This window comes from Bos indicus x Bos taurus, chromosome 7 (genome assembly GCF_003369695.1).
Source record: "Bos indicus x Bos taurus breed Angus x Brahman F1 hybrid chromosome 7, Bos_hybrid_MaternalHap_v2.0, whole genome shotgun sequence".
Lineage (NCBI taxonomy): Eukaryota > Metazoa > Chordata > Mammalia > Artiodactyla > Bovidae > Bos > Bos indicus x Bos taurus.
The window spans coordinates 2815166-2833522 of NC_040082.1; the positions used below are offsets into that span (position 1 = coordinate 2815166).

The 18357-nt window shown below is 40.1% G+C and overlaps 1 protein-coding gene across 4 annotated transcripts in view; it reads right to left on the reverse strand.

The window, feature by feature from the left end:
* FER (FER tyrosine kinase) overlaps positions 1-18357 on the reverse strand; it is a 460995-nt gene that overhangs the window by 422707 nt on the left and 19931 nt on the right. The gene's annotated exons all lie outside the window — the stretch shown is intronic.

Below are 18357 nucleotides of genomic sequence, written 5' to 3' on the forward strand. Positions count from 1 at the left end.
TGGATCCAAAAGACTTAATATTGTTAAACAGGCAATCCTGTTCAATTTGATCTACCAGTTTAACTCAATCCACAATAAAATCTAAGCTAGCTTTTTTCTTTTTTTTTTTTTTTTTGCAGAAACTGATAAACTAATCTTAAAATTTACTTAGATATGCAAGGGAGCCAGAACAGTCGACCAAACAAAAAACCAAAACACCATGAAGAAAAAGAACAGAGTTGAAGGACTCAGAATTCAGTGCCATGTCTATTCAACAGAGGGAAAAAAGTCTTTACTACAGACGCTGGGACGATTGAATTCCACGTGCAAAAGACTGTGGAATGCAGTCTGCCTTAGACCATATACAAAAAAATTAACTCGAAAGAAATCACAGATTCAAATAGAGCTAAAACTGTAAAACTCTCAGAAGAAAATAAAGCAGTAAATCCATGACCTTGGCTCAGACAATGGCTTCTAGATATGACACCAAAAGTACAAGAAACAAAATAAAAATATATAAATTTGGTTTCATCAAAATTAAAAACTTCTGTACTTCAAAGGCCAACATCAAGTAAGTGATAATGCCACAGAACGGGAGAAAGTATTTACAAATTATGTATCTGATAAGCAGCATCTACCTGGATTATACAAAGATTTCTTAACATCAGTAACAACATAACAAACTAATTAACATGGGCAAAAGACAGATATGACTAGATATTTCTCCAAATAAAATTTATAGATGCCCACTGCTGCTGCTGCTGCTACATCGATTCAGTTGTGTCCGACTCTGTACGACCCCAGATGGCAGCCCAGCAGGCTTGCCCGTCCCTGGGACTCTCTAGGCAGGAACACTGGCGTGGGTGCCATTTCCTCCTCCCACATGAAAAGATGTTCAGTCTCACTGGCCATTAGGAAAATGCCGACCAAAACCACAGTGAGACATCATTCCGTATCACTAAGATGTCTATAACAAAAGGATAGATAATAGCAAATGTTGGAGACTGTGAAGAAATCAGAACCATCATATGTTGCTGGTATAAATTTAAAATAGGCAGTTCCTCAAAAATTAAACACAGAGTTATCATATATGACCAAGAAATTTCACTCTTAGGCATATACTCAAGAGAAATAAAAACATATGCCCACACAAAAACTTGTATATGAATATCTGCCAAATAGGCATCAACTGATGAATGCGTAAATGAAATATAACGATACAAGGAAACATGATTTGACAATGAAAAGGGATTGATGCAAGGTACGGCATGGATAAACCTCACAAACATTCTACGTGAAGACGTCGAACACAGAAGACTGACACGCTGTCCTGTCTTCTTACATGAAATGTCCGAAATCTACCTTCAGAGACATAAAGCAGACTAGTATTTGACTAAAGCTGGCAAATGCGGGAAGAAATGAAGGGCGACTGCTAACGGGTAATGGATTTCCTTTTGCGGTGAGGAGAGTGCTCCGAAATTGATTGTGGCAATGGCTGCACAACTCTGTGAACAATAAAAGCCACTAAATTGTACAATTTAAATGGGTGAATTATTCAGCATGTGAGTTATATCTCAAAGTTGTTTAAAAAATCACTAGAGCATAACTTATAATCATCTGAAGGTCAGTGGGGCTTCCCTGATGGCTTAAGGACTCTCCTTAAGGACGCTCTTCCACAGAAGCAATCACCACTGAGGAGTCTGTGTCTTGGTTAACACCACCATTAATTAGGAAATGTAGAATAGTTAATGGGCTTCCCTGGTGGCTCAGCTAGTAAAGAATCCGCCTGCAATGCAGGAGACCCTGGTTCAATTCCCGGGTCAGGAAGATCCCCTGGAGAAAAGATAGGCTACCCACTCCATTTTCTTGGGCTTCCCTGGTGTCCAGATGGCAAAGAATCCGCCTGCAAGTGGGAAGCTTGGGTTCAATCCCTGGGTTGGGAAGATCCCCTGGAGGAGGGCATGGCAACCCACTCCAGTATTCTTGCCTGGAGAATCTCATGGACAGAGCAGCCTGGCGGGCTACAGTCCGTGGGGTCACAAAGAGTCGGACATGACTGAGCGACTAAGCACAGCACAGGATAATTCCAGTCTTTTCACTTTGTACGCAGTGGCTTAAAAAATGTACTTTGATAAACTGTATCAAAAAATTTTTTTGATAAAAAAGAAAAATTTTCCATTATTTTACGTATAGCTCAACTAAATCTCAGTGAAGACATAGTCTATCTCATACCACATTTTCCATGGAAGAATAAGAAACATTTTTTCCAGACAAAGAAAGGTGAAACATTTTGCTTTTTAAGAAACTATTTCTGAGACTGTGGTTCATTTTATTCTGTAACTTAGAATAAATATCACTTCTGCTTCTAAATGCATCTAGCTGTGGTCTAAGCTTTGACAATAATTTTTTTCTCTCATTATTAGGAATTTCAAAAGAAAGATGAAGAGCTTAGATGAATAAAAATGGAAACAGAATCTGGCAGCTGAGACACACTCCAGCCCACACTGAGGGCTTGCTTATCTACACCAACATTCTAGGTCAGGGCAAATATAAAAGGATTCAAAGTACGGTACCATTCCTTGAAGAATGACAAGTAAAGAATTTTTTAAACAACTCCATAATTAACTGATTATGTCTAATTATTAAATTAGTAGAGATGATAAACGGTTTAGGAATTAAAGGAAATGGTATCCGACACATAATTATTCCATAGATGTCAAACAATGTATGTAAGACTATTCAGTTCAGTAGTGTTTAGAATTTTTTTAAAAACTGTAAATATTCATTAAAAGGAATTGACTACGTAAATTACAATCAAAGCTACTACATTTGACTATAACTGAGAAACCGTTTGAAGGGAGTACCATTCAAATCTAGTCTATGTGAGTTTGCTCAGGACTCAGTCTTCACAATGTACGTGGTGGACGTGATCGTGGCACATGAGCCCAGTGGAGTGCCATTCAGCCCTAACACAAAAACGAGAAAATCCGCGAGTGGATCTGGAGCCATCATCAAGAGCTATTACCAGAAAAAAGTAAGATACAGAACTAGGTTTGTTTACATTGTACAAAAAGAAAGCAGAAAAATAGAAATTAAATGTACTTGTAAGTGCACAAAATATTTCTAGAAGAACACACAGCGGCTGGGACACAGGAATGAGAGGAGACTTTCATCATATGCCCTTCTGAACGTTTGAAGTTTGTTTTAAGTGAACATACTGATACACAAAGATTAATGAATTAAAGAATTTTTGCAAGAATCCTTCAAGCTAGGTGTTAACAGTACAAGAACCAAGAACTTCCAAATGTACAAGGTAGGTTTAGAAAAGGCAAGGGAAACAGAGATCAAACTGCCAACATCCAGTAGATCATAGAAAAGGCAAGGGAATTCCAAAAAACTTCTGTTTCATTGACTACACTAAAGCCTTTGACAGCGTAGATCACAACAAACTGAAAAATTCATAAAAGTGACGGGATTACCAGACCACCTTACATGCCTCCTGAGAAACCTGTATGCAGGTCAAGAAGCAACAGTTAGAACCGGACATACAACAATGGATTGGTTCCAAATTGGGATAGGAGTATGTCAAGGCTGTATACTGTCACCCTGCTTATTTAACTTATATGCAGAGTACATCATGAGAAATGCTGGGCTAGATGAAGTACAAGCTGGAATCAAGATTGCTGTGAGAAATATCAATAACCTCAAATATGCAGATAACACTACCCTAATGACAGAAAGTGAAGAGGAATTAAAGAGTATCTTGACAAGGGTGAAAGAGGAGAGTGAAAAAGTTGGCTTAAAACTCAACATTCAAAAAACTAAGATCATGGAAGTGGTCCCATCACTTCATGGCAAAGATGGGGAAAAAATAAAAACAGTGACAGACTTCATATGTTGGGCTCCAAAATCACTACAGACGGTGACCAGCCACGAAATTAAAAGACGCTTGCTCCTTGGATAAAAAACTATGACAAACCTACACAGCATATTACAAAGCAGAGACATCACTTTGTCAACAAATTTCCATACAATTAAAGCTATGCTTTTTGCAGTAGTCGTGTACAGATGTGAGAATTGGATCATAAAGAAGGCTGAGCACTGAAGAATTGATGCTTTTGAACTGTGGTGTTGGAGAAGACTCTTGAGAGTCCCTTTGACTGCAAGGAGATCCAACCAGTCCATCCTAAAGGAAATCAACCCTGAATAGTCATTGCAAGGACTGATGCCGAAGCTGAAACTCCAATACTTTGGCCACCTGATGCGAAGAACTGACTAATTTGAAAAGACCCTGATGCTGGGAAAGATTGAAGGCGGGAGGAGAGGGGGATGACAGAGGATGAGATGGTTGGGTGGCGTCACCGACTCGATGGACATGGGTTTGAGCTTAATGCGGGAGACAGTAGAGGACAGGGAGGCCTGGTGTGCTGCAGCCATGGGGTGGCAAAGAGCAGGACACAACTGAGCGACTGAACAACAACCCAAAAAGGTTTGATGAGAAAGAGAAAAAAACTAATGAAAGCTGGAGTAACCCAGGAAAGTTTCCTAGAAATGGCAAGATATGAGCTAAGATTTGAATAATCATGATTTAGATTATAAAAGATCAAAAAGGAAATGTATTTCAGGAAGCAATATAGAGAAAATAAGTGAATAAGGGGTAAAGTAAGAAAGAAATGTCTCCAAAATCGAGCTGAATGTTGCAAACAGTGGCATGCCGATTGATCTCTTGCTCTTCTAAAGTTAAGGAGACTAATAAGGCTCCAACCCCTTAGTCACTGGTGTTAAGGCCAAACGACAAAGTCATGAACGTGAGTATTAAATGATTACCTTGCTGGTGCTAGTTATACAAGTGTGTTCGGTTTGAAAAATTTCCTAAAGCTCAGCATCCGTGATTTGTGTACTTTTCTATATGTATGTTACAGTTAATTAAAAGAGAGAAATATAGATTTTAATATGGAAGCTAGGTATAAAATAGGTTGATGAGAGCAAAAATATAAAAAAAGACATAAGAAGGAAAATTAATAAGTCATTATAGCTATACAGCTTGAGAAATGAGGATCTATCATTGACAATGTCAGTGAGAGGTAAAAAGGTACCAGGCTTGACCTGATGAGTGGATTTAAGGAAGAGACAGATGATACAGGACAAGTTTAAGACTTTTATAAGAAATGAAGATAATATCAAAAGAAATGGAAGAATGACAATATGGAGCTACTTTAAAGAAAATACCTTCATTTCAGCAGGAAATAAATGCTTAGGTAAAGCATCAAGGCTAGAAGATACAAATCTGAGAGTCAAGTGCTTAAAAGTGATCAAACTAAGACTGAATGTTGACAGAAAAGCAGATCATTAAGGACAAAGCCCATGAGAATCTGTCAGTGGAGGAACTGGAGGAAAAAAGCCAAAGGATAGAAATTAGGTAGGCAGAAGAATAAAAGAGGTTTGACAGTTACAGACACTGAGATTTAAAAAAAGAAGTTGTTAGCAATGTCAAATGTCAGAGAGAGATACGAAAACTGCAGAAAGTCATTATTAGAATTTTCAGGTAAAGCCATCATAGTAAAAGAAGTACTTCAGAAGCTCCTACTGCCAATAACAAACAAAAAGAACAAAAGATCGTTAAGGAAAAAAACAAAAATTTAAACAAACCATCAGCAAGTAAAGGAGTACAACTTCACGCCACAAGCTTCACTACATGGTTTCAAAGGGAAAAAAAGGGAAAGTCCTGGCACTCTAGGCAGCATGCAAATGTGCCCCAAAACTACCCAACTTCTAGAAGAAATCCTGAGGAGTCACACTGGATACCCCAACATGAAAAGAGGCCGCAGAGACCAAATAGGCCCACCAAGGGAAAAATCAAGAGAACAAAGAAGCAAGCTTCTCTGGACCAAGATAGGACCTCAGAAAAAATGCGAGGGCAGCCTTGCCTTGCCATTTTCCAGGGCCCTGTGAAGAACTGGTGGATGAGGTGAAACCCAGGAGCGCAGGATGGTTAGTGGACTCTCAGGAGACAGAGAGTCTCTCAGGGCTCCAGACAAGGCCAAACTCAGTCCCAGCCCATACCACCCCAGCCCTCGATCACCAGGCTTATATCACAAATAAGCCAAAGTCAAAAGTAAGACCTTTTCATCTCATGGACAGAGGAGTATAGTGCGCTCCAGACCACGGGCTGCAAAGAGCTGAACACAACTGAGCGACTGAGCACGCAAAAGGAAAGCCTGGCTTCTGATCCAGGTAACGTGGCAGAGGCCATCTTTCCCAGGTCCGCCCCACCGAACACAGCTGTCAACACTGGGAATAGCAAAAGGGACAACCAAAGAAGAACCTGAAAAGTCGGGGGAAAGGAGGTAGAGTCCTTTGGCCCCAGGCCTGGGAGAACGACAGAGGCAGAGGCAGGGTATCCTGGGCTCCCTCACCCAACAGGAGAAGGTGGTCTGTCCCTGGCTGCCCACCTGCTCTTCTGGGAACAAAAGGCCGTCGGTGAAGGCCAGCTCCCCGGGGATGCTACGGGGGTCCCTCTGGCAACATGGGGCCAGCCAGCACCAGCAAGACAGACAGACGGCGAGCCTCCTCAAAAATGAACAGCCAAGAGAGGCAGTCTCCTTCCCATCAGGGCCCAAGAATCCCCCTTTCGGCCAAGAGAAAGGGAACACGGCAGGAAGAACCAGTGATGGGGACCCGGCCACAGCAAGAGCCCACAGCAGTCCTCTCCGCCCCACAGGCCCCAGGTTCTCCTGCCCCCAGAAACTCCGGAGCTGGTGCACGGAACTGGCCAGAGGGCTGAGCTGCAGTAGGAGGTCCCGTCCAGGAAGCCCCTGCTCCCTGCGAGGCTAGGGTGCTCCTCTCCTGCCCAGAGGTGGCAGGGCAGCAAGGGGCACAGGGAGGAAACCTGATCTCATTCCTTCCCTAACCAACCAACAGCCAGCAGCTCAGCCCAAGAAGAACGTCCTCTACTCCCTCAAGCAGCACCAGCAAGGACCAGCGGGAGCCCTCGTGACACCAGATCAAGCAAACAGAAGTAACAGCATGAAGACCCTGAAAACGAGCTGTCGCTGGAACCACAGCCCACGAGAACAGGCCAACGACTGCACGCTAAATCTAAACACCGATGGACTGCCTGTAAAAATAAAAGATTGAAATAGGCCCCAGAGTCTCCTAACCTAACAGACAAAACATTGAGGCTTCAGTTGAAACTCACGTGTCATATCAAGAACCAAGAAAAAAAATTACAGTTGAAACAAGATAAACAACTAATACCAACATCAAGATGAATCAGATGTCAGAATTATCAGAAGAGGATTTTTAAATCCAACACCATAAGAAACTCTTCCACAATCAGTTATAAATTCTCTTAAAACAAATGCAAAACAATAGTTATAAATTCCCTTAAAACAACTGTAAAAATAGGAAATCTAAGCAAAAAAATAGAAGAATTTTTTTCAATATATGGACATTATAGAAATTAAAAATGCAATAATGGGAATAAAAAACCTCACTAGATGGGCTCAGGAGTAGACAACAGAGGATACAGTGAATGTAAGAATACAGGAATAGAATTCAATCAATCCAAACAGAAAGAGAAAACAAACAGAAAATAAGAATAATAATAAAGCCTTGGGGACCTGTGGTACAATAACAAAGACCCAACATTTGGGGACCTTCCCTGGCAGTGACGTGGCTAAGACTCCACACTTCCACCATAGGGGGTGAGGGTTCAATTTCTGGTGGGAGAATAAGATCCCATATGCCATGCAGCCAAAAAATAAATAGTATTCTAAAGTCTTAAAAAAATGACCCAACATTTGTATCATCTTGAGTTCCAAAAGAAGAGGAGGCAGTAGGGCTGAAAGAGTATTCAGAAAAATATGTGATTCTTCACAAGTCAGAAATCAAGACAGTGTTTTATCAGTAGAGGACAGACAACAGATCAAGAGGAGAGAGGAGAGAACCCACAAACCGACCCACACAAACATGTTCAACTGTTCTTAGACAAAGGCCCAGAAGCAAGTCAGCAAAAGAAAACAAGCCTTTTTAATAATGACACTGAAGCAACGAGGTAACTATAGGCTAAATAAAAGGGAACAAAATGAACCCTGACCTAACACCATACACAAAAATTAATTCAAAAGAATCATAAACTTAAAACATAAAACTGCAAAACTTTCAGAAAAAAGAAAACAGAAGCAAAATCTTCAGGATCTTAACCTAGGCAGAGTTCTTAGACTTCAAACAAAATACACAATCCAAAAAAGGAAAAAATTGATAAACTGGGCTCATCAAAAGTAAAAAGGTTGCCCTGTGAAAGTACATGTGAAGATGAGAAAAAGACAAGCCATAGACTGGGAGAAAATTGTGCAAACCACGTATCTGACAGAGAACTAGTACCTAGAATTCATAATCTCTCTCAAAATTCAACATTTAAAAACAACAATCCAACTAGAAAATGAGAAGATGACAGACATTTCACAGAAGAGGGTATAAAAATGGCAAATGAACACATGAAAGGGTGTTCAACATAAGCCAGCCCCTGGGGAAACACAGTCAAACCACAGTGGGATACACTTCACACCTATCAGAATGGCTAAATAAAACATGGCAAGACCAAATGCCTGTATGGATATGGAAAAACTGGGTCGCTGATTTGCGACTGGTCAGCAGACAAGAAGTGGTACAGCCACTCCAGTTTCTGATCAAACTTTAATTCAACACTGTATGACCCAGCCATTGCACTCTTGGGCATTTATGCATAGAAATGAAAACACATCCACAAAAAACCTGTACCCAAATGTTCACAGCAGCTCCATCTGGAAAAGCCAAAAGCTGGAATCGGCACAGAGACCCTTCAACTGGTGAATGCATACAGTGGAATACTACCCACGTTAAAGGGGAGCAATCTCTTGACACAGACAGCAACTTGGATGAATCTCTAGGAATCCTGGTAAACAAAAAAGTCAACCCGACAGTTATATACTCTATGATTCCATTTATATATAACATTCTTGAAGTAAAAAATCTTCGGAAAACAACAGATTAGGGGTTTAGAGTTTATGCCATGGTTTAGGGTTTAGAGTAAGCGTGGTTATAGAAGGAGAATACCAAGGATACCAGAAGTAGTGCTGGAACTGTTCAGTATCTTGGTGGTAGTGCCGGATAGGTCAATCTAGACTGGTAATAAAACACTATAGAGCTTAACAGACACACAGCAAAGGAGTGCAATTACAACTGGAGAAATATATGAATAAGGTCAGTGGATTATGTCAATGTTAATACGCTGGTTGTCATAGTTTTACTAAATTTTACTAAGAGGGGAAATGGGACCAAATATAAAAGGATTATTATTTCATATGATTGCATATTAATCTACAATTACCTTCAAAGTTTTTAAAAAAGTAATGCCGGACCTCAAACTATCGGTTGGGGGAAGAATAATAACGTGGAGAGCATGTCACAAACTTAGGTACTTTCTTCCACAAGTCACAGGGCAGAGATGCCTATGTCAACCACAAAGAAGGCGAAAAAAGAAAAATATAAGGAAATTATACAGTCATGTTGCAGACAAAAATTACGAAGAAAGACACAGCGCAGGTGGGGGTATAATACAGACTTCTTTGTAATCTAAGTTCCGACTGGGCAAGGAATAACTCTGCTCTCTTCCCTCACTAAGCTCTTCAGTGCTTGAAACTGTGCCTTGCATGCTGCTGCTGCTAAGTCACTTCAGTCGTGTCCAACTCTGTGTGACCCCACAGACGGCAGCCCACCAGGCTCCCTCGTCCCTGGGATTCTCCAGGCAAGAACACTGGAGTGGGTTGCCATTTCCTTCTCCAATGCATGAAAGGGAAAAGTGAAAGTGAAGTCGCTCAGTCGTGTCCGACTCTTAGCGGCCCCGTGGACTGCAGCCCACCAGGCTCCTCCGTCCATGGGATTTTCCAGGCAAGAGTGCTGGAGTGGGGTGCCAATGCCTTGCATAGTACACAATAAAAATCTGGTACATGAACTAACTGGTTGCGTCTCCCCTGCCTTATACACACATCTCCACATGCCCTACAATCCACACTTAGCCCTCTTAATTCTTTAGGATACTCAATGATTCTAGATATTAATTCTATCATTACTTGTAATACTAAGTATTACGTTTACAACCCTGATCTATACTATAGGTTAGAATTCAAATCCCTTTGCCTGGTAATCCAAGATGGTCTCAGATCGCCTTCCACCCTCAAAAGCAGCACCACAACTTACTACCTATGGTCTCTGAGTGTCTCACAATCATACCTCTCTGCCTTTGGAGATGTTCTTCCTTCAGTCTAAATGTTTTTGTCCCTTGTCCACCTGGAGAATTACCAACAACTAAATTGTAAAGCCATTTTTCTCTATGAAACCTTCTCTGACCATCCTTACAACCATCACTACCCAGGACAATTTAGGTGTTCCTTTTTCTCAGCTCTCAGGGATCATGTATGCACATGTGATTAATATAACACTTCTCACAGTATAATTATTTATTCAGGTGTATCTCTCCCATCATACTATGATCTACATGAAAATAAGAATATTACATATTTTCATCTTTCTATCACGGGGGCTAATATTACTACTCATATGCAATAGGCATTCAATTTATCAAATAATTGCAAGAGCGAATTCATTTTTTAAAAAGATTTATAAATGAGATTTTAAAACAAAAATTCCTATAATTTAGTGGATACTAAGCACAAATCGGGGCTTCCCTGGTAGTTAAGTCATGAAAGAATCTACCTGCAAAGCAGAAGACTCAAGTTTGATACCTGAGTTGGGAAGATCCCATGAAGAAGGAAATGGCAACCCACTCCAGTATTCATGCCTGGAGAATCCCATGGACAGAGGAGCCTGGTGGGCTGCAGGCAGGGTGTCACAAGAGTTGGACATGACTTACCAACTACACCACCACCAACAAGTCAGGCAGAAATAGAGTAATATACAAAAGGACATGCATGTTATTAGCAAAGATGTTCATTTTAAAATACCATCTTTTTAAAAGGTAAAACTAATAAAAATCCTAAAAAACTACTGACTTTTAGACTTATTTAAATCTTTCTTATTTAATGGTATTCAGTTTGGTATTTAGGATAGAGTAAGTTATCTCGAATTTTCAATTCACCATAAATAGTGATTAAAGACTTTAAAAGAACCATTAAAAGTTGCCATATTTTCAAAAATTAGAATTTCATTCTGTATAAAATACATCTATAAATATATACTGCTTAGACAAAAACTGACATTATTAAACAGCAAACTATGAAATACCTAGTTTCTTTGGGAGGACAATGGAATTCCAATGGCATATTTTATAAGGATGTGTGTAAGTATCTAAAATGCCTCCTGATTTTCAACTTTTGGCTTCACAACTGGCAATGTGTTTTTTTTACATCCTCTAAATACACAGATGAAAATAATGTTTTTATATAGCATAAGGAAATTTTAATCTGTATTTAATACTTCCTTTGAAGTAAGGGGAATTTATTTTAACACAGATGGTATATTGTAGTCAAAAATATTTCCTTAAATATTTCCTTCTTAACACTGAAAAAAAATCAAATATACCATGGAAGATATGCTTATTTAGAAAAATCAAAAGATAAGTGAATAAAAGCTGTGTAAAGAATCAGGAAGCCTTTCATCCTTCACCCAAGACAGATGTTCACAAGCTAGAAGAAATTTAACAGAGTTTGAATCTATAATCCTTAATTAATAAAACCCATCAAATCAGTTTATGATTCAAGTTACTTTATCAGAATATGTTTGCTCATTGATAAAGACTATAAAACCATTAACCAAAGAACAAAAATAATTACTTAACGGTATTTCTTACCTTTCATATGCTTCAATACTGACAGAAGTCAGACTATCTGAGCAGAATTTTAAGCTGCTTGCAGTAAGACAGAAAAAAAGTCACAAAAAGCCACCGAGTGTGCAAGTAAGAACCACAGTCACAAACCAAAAGCTGACCTCACGTGAATACAGAACAGGGTGCTTCTTCAGAAGCAGTTAAGCAGGCAGAAATGAATGATCACCAGAGTTTAACTACAAAGACAACATCATTCATTACCAGTTAATATATACTGACCTTGACTGCCTTTCAGATATGGATCCTAAAACTTCTCCTACACTTTCCTTATTTCAAAGTGTCCCTTTAGATTAATTCAAAATAAACGGTGCTTTTTTCTTGCTGGCTTTTAAACTTGTATACCTGTGATGGATTCATTTTGATATTTGGCAAAACTAATACAATTATGTCAAGTTTAAAAATAAAATAAAATTAATTAAAAAAAAATAAAAATAAAATAAAATTTAATTGTTTCCTGGTTTTTTAATTGCAGTATAACTGCTTTACAATGTTGTTAGTTTTTGCTGTACAAGGTGAATCAGCTATGTACAGCCCCTCCCTCTGAGCCTCCTCCCACTCCACCCAACCCTTAGGTCACCACAGAGCAGGCGCTGAGCTCCCCGTGTTACACAGCAGCTTTCCACTAGCCATCTATTTTACACACCGTACTGTACACATGTCAGTGCATCCAACTGAAACTGCAGGAGATTAGCAGACCGCCTGCTGGAACAGCATTAACAGACAAGGATGTTTCATTGAGAGAGAATACTGAATAAATTTCTGTTTATTGATTATGCCAAAGCCTTTGACTGTGTAGATCACAATAAACTGTGGAAAATTCTGAAAGAGATGGGAATACCAGACCACCTGACCTGCCTCTTGAGAAACCTATATGCAGGTCAGGAAGCAACAGTTAGAACTGGACATGGAACAACAGACTGGTTCCAAGTAGGAAAAGGAGTACGTCAAGGCTGTACATTGTCACCATGCTTATTTAATTTATATGCAGAGTACATCATGAGAAACGCTGGGCTGGAAGCAGCACAAGCTAGAATCAAGATTGCCGGGAGAAATATCAATAACCTCAGATATGCAGATGACGCCACCCTTATGGCAGAAAGTAAAGAGGAACAAAAGAGCCTCTTGATGAAAACGAAAGAGGAAAGTGAAAAGGTTGGCTTAAAGCTCAATATTCAGAAAACGAAGATCATGGCATCAGGTCCCATCACTTCATGGGAAATAGATGGGGAAACAGTGGGAACAGTGTCAGACTTTATTTTTCTGGGCTCCAAAATCACTGCAGATGGTGACTGCAGCCATGAAATTAAAAGACGCCTACTCCTTGGAAGGAAAGTTATGACCAACCTAGACAGCATATTCAAAAGCAGAGACATTACTTTGCCAACAAAGGTCTGTCTAGTCAAGGCTATGGTTTTTCCAGTGGTCATGTATGGATGTGAGAGCTGGACTGTGAAGAAAGCTGAGAGCCGAAGAATTGATGCTTTTGAACTGTGGTGTTGGAGAAGACTCTTGAGAGTCCCTTGGACTGCAAGAAGATCCAACCAGTCCATTCTAAAGGAGACCGGTCCTGGGTGTTCTTTGGAAGGAATGATGCTAAAGCTGAAACTCCAGTACTTTGGCCACCTCATGCAAAGAGTTGACTCACTGGAAAAGACTCTGATGCTGGGAGGGATAGGGGGCAGGAAGAGAAGGGGACGACAGAGGATGAGATGGTTGGACGGCATCACTGACTCGATAGACATGAGTTTGGGTAAACTCTGGGAGTTGGTGATGGACAGGGAGGCCTGGTGTGGTGCGATTCATGGAATCTCAAAGAGTTGGACACGACTGAGCAACTGAACTGAACTGAATAAATTCTGTGTGAGGTTATAAACAAATGAACAAAATGTTCGCTTTGAAATTAACTTTTTTTTTTCATTTTAAAAATGTATTTGAAATACTGATATTTAAAATTATTTGGGCAGAGCAGGATTATTAACAGATTTTTTTGTGTGTTTTAAGCTAAACCAACAAGTATTTATTGAGTAATCATAGGAGTGATATTGTTAGGGATGCAAAGATAAATAAAATCCTGGATTACTGGCCTTCAAACAAGTTACGATGTATTAAGAACAAATGCAAGGAAGCCTGGCTCTGTGGTAAAGAATCCACCCTCCAGGCAGGATGCAGGTTCAATCCCTGGGTTGGGAAGATCCCCTGGAGAAGGAAATGGAAACCCACGCCAGTATTCTTGCCTGGAAAATCCCATGGACAGAGGAGGCTGGAGGGCTACAGTCCAAGGGGTTGAAAAAGAGCTGAACCTATTTGCCAGCATATTCCTCAGTGCCGGGAATACCAAAATGCATAAAATTACAGCCCCTAGTCTCAAGAAGCTCACCACCTACTAGGCATAACAAACAGGGAAACAAACAAATGCCATACAGGATTAAACCGGTTCACAAACACAGGTCGGTTATAAGCTCAGTGGGGATACATCCAGAGACCATCAGCGAAGCCTTCACAGAATATGAAAGCCTGAGGTACAGCTGAGAAGAGCACTCAAAAAAAAACATCATTTCACAATCATAGGTGTGTCATGCTGTACACCTTAAACTCATACAATGCTGCATATCAATTATATCTCATTAAAGCTAGAAAAACTATCGTTAATTTAAAAAAAGAAAATCAAAAAAAAATAAAAAAAGAAAATCCCTGGCAAGCCTTGAGGAATAGTCATGAAAGGAGCGCAAGTACACGCACGTCTCTCTGCAAAGGTGTGCGCAGGAGGAGGCTTTGGAAACACTCCTGGGTTGAAATCCTAACTTAACACGTCATAGCTGAGTAACTGTGCATTTTAATTAACCTCCTAAAAGATCTTATCTTTAAAATAGGGACAGTAATACTGAGTTTGCAGGGTTGTTGTGAAGATCAGAAGAGATGTATTTAATATGCAAGGCTTTGGAGAGATATTAAGAAGCAGTCATTGCTAAGAAATCATGAGAGACAAAGCTATACAAAGAACATGGAAGAGCAGGTGATGGAAGAGGGCTCCTTTCTAAACACAAGTCTGAACACAAGCAAAGACAGCAGGTGGGAAAGTGGAGACCACGTGTGTGAACCACGGCTACTCTGAAGGAAAACGGGAACAAAAGGTTAAAAGGATCAAGTATGGCCCCACGGCATACAAATCAGTATGTCCCAACTTATGAAAATATAAGTTATCTAGGTTCAGTTCAGTTCAGTCGCCCAGTCGTGTCCGACTCTTTGTGACCCCATGGACCGCAGCACGCCAGGCCTCCTTGTCCATCACCAACTCCCAGAGTTCACTCACACCCATGTCCATTGAGTTGGTGATGCCATCCAACCATCTCATCCTCTGTCGTCCCCTTCTCCTCCTGCCCTCAATCTTTCCCAGCATCAGGGTCTTTTCAAACGTCAGTTCTTCTCATCAGGTGGCTAAAGTATTGGAGTTTCAGCTTCAGCATCAGTCCTTCCAGTGAATATCCAGGACTGATTTGCTTTAGGATGGACTGGCTGGATCTCCTTGCAGTCCAGGGGACTCTCAAGAGTCTTCTCCAACACCACAGTTCAAAAGCATCAATTCTTCGGCACTCAGCTTTCTTTATGGTCCAACTCTCACATCCATACATGACTACTGGAAAAACCATAGCCTTGACTAGTTATCTAGGTACCTCTTGACTTTTAACTCTTCCTATATGATCAATTATTATAAAAGAGTTCAATTTTCAAATTAAGGCCAATTTTTTTTTTCCTTTCAAAGAGAGTTACAATGTAGGGAGAAATAAAAAATAATTTCTCTCACAGAACGTTTCCGGTTTCCACTGAACAATTTAATCCCTGTTCCATATCCCAGACTCTTGAACCAAAAGTCTCAACCTTCTCTGGTCCCTTATTTTTTTCAGGTTTTATCTGAACCAATTCTAGCTCTAATTTCAACACCTCAACAATACACTGGTCTAAACTGCAGGTCGAATCATTACCGTGGTTGCCTAGGGAAGGTATCTGTCTTTTTGCTCAGGGTCTCAATGAAAGACTTTCATCCATTCATTTATTTATCCAATAAGTACTTCTAAAAAATCTACAATACGCCAGACACTGAGTGAGGTCCTGAGCACCGAGATAAGAAAAGTTCTGGCCACAGCCTCGGGAAGTTTACAAGAAGAAAGGAAGAGCTCTAACATCAAACAGTGACTGCTCTAAGGAATCCCTGTACCAAGTGCAATAAAAACACAGACGCACAACAGAGTCCTGGCTGAAGTAAAAGGAAGGAAAAGCCTTCACAGACAGCCCCAGGACATTCAGAGCAGTGCTTTCCTCATTGCCACTTTCTTCCTTTCCTCCAACCAAAATATGACTCTCCCCACCTGGAAAATATTGCTAAAATCTTACCTCCTACTTTCTCCCCGCAAATCTCCACTTGTTCCTAAATGCCGTGTAATGCTTAAAGAAAACCAACCAAATCTGTGAAATGCAAAAGCCAGCAAGGAAGGAAGGAAGACAACAGCGACTGCAGGCCAGTCCTACGCAAGCACCAGAGGGAGCAGGTACCGAGGTCTCTTCTCGTGCTTAGCTCTGCTGGCCTCTACGCACTTGCTTATGTGTCACCAGCATTTCAGTCTACTTCCCCCTTGAAACTGTGCATTTTTCAAAGATGAAAACATAGGCTGCTACAGCCTTATAATGCCCACAGCAATTACATACACCTTCCTAAGGAAAAACAACTGGTTATGAGCTGGGAGTGGGCCATGGTGGATGGGGGAGTAATTCCTGCAGATTTCTGTTGTTTTAAGCAAACTTTAATTGCCAGCTGGTGCCTACCTGCCAATGCAGGAGATGTAAGAGACACAGGTTTGATCCCTGGGTCCAGAAGATCCCCTGGAGGAGGGCATGGCAACCCACTCCAGTATTCTTGTCTGGGAAATCACACAGACAAAGGAGCCTGCCGAGCTACAGTCAGTGGGGCCACCATGAGTCAGACACGACTGAAGCTACTTAGCACACACACACGTACACCAGTGGGTTGAATACAGCATAAATCTCCTAGCTCTTTTTTTTTTTATCTTTAACTTAATGCAACCAAATGTAAAAACTTCAGCAAATGTGTACTTAAAGCTGGAATGATTAAAAAAATAAAAACTCAGAATAAACAATTTTATCTCCAACAACTTTAGAGAACTGAAAGGAAAAAGTAAATTGCAAATAAACTTTGAATGAATAATGTTCCATGAAACCAGGGAAGTCTCAAGAAAGGTATTAAACATACATAAACTACATATTATAAAAGAAAATATAGATAAATCATGAAAAACAAAAAAGGTGGGGACTGTTCAAGATTAAGAGAATAAAGATTTAAGACTCAAATGCAATGTATGAAACCCAATTGAATCTTGAATCCAAAAAACTAAAAAAAAAAAAATGTTCAGGGACAACTCGGGATATACGTATATGAAACATTACATTAGACATATTCTTAAACTAATGTTAATTTTCTTAAATACTGACATCACAATCATGCAAAAAATTATCCATATTCTTAGGAAATACATGCTTAATTTTATATACTGTAATATAATGTAAGAGATATATGTAATATATTTTCAAGTGGTTTTTAGAATATATAAATGCATAAAGAGAGAACATGTAGCAGCATGCTGGGGTGAGCAGACGCAGATGAATGCAGTGTGGGTGCTCACCGCCCTGCACGGTCACTTTCCTCCGCAGCACTGAGCACTTTCAGAATGAAATCCTGAGGGGGTGACAGCACGCGGGGCTGCCGGCTGAACACACGCGCCAGAGGTAAAGGCAGCGCTAGTATCCGCCAACGGTAAACCCGGCGCGGTGATCCTGGGCAGCTCAGGGGCCCACCGTAGGTCTCAGCTAAGCTAGAAGGGGAGGAAGTGGATGACCTCTAAGGTAACCTTCCAGCTAAAAGCCCCATCACTCCACTACTTCTTCTCAGGTCTAAAATTCAAAAGATAACCAGATATGAAGACACAGGACTGTCAAAAAAAACATTTAAAACAGCTAGCCAAATGCCTGGCACATAGAACACAGACAATAAGTATTAACTCCTCTCTTTTGAAAATATTGTAAAACTTCTTCAGCAAAAAAAAAAAAAGATATGACTAATTAACTTATAAAATAAGTAACACAAAATTCGAACGATCTACTTTAATATCTATTCAATTTCTACTGAATTAAAAACTGTCAATGTGAGCCACAAATAAAGCAAAACAGAGTATTAACTAGTACATGTAACAAATTTGTCAGATGCTTTTATTTCCAGCACTAATGCTATTTGTAGCATTATAATTACTTTCCCTTTTGGAAAAACAACCAATCCTTGAGGTAAGGGGAAAGATAATAAACTAAAAAGATTCTGTACCTGATGCTAGCATCCACACAGTTGCTCAAAACCCAAAAATCATCCTTGAGTGTGTTGTCTCTTTCCACACCAAAAATACCCATAGATTTTTTTTTAAAAGGAATCTCAA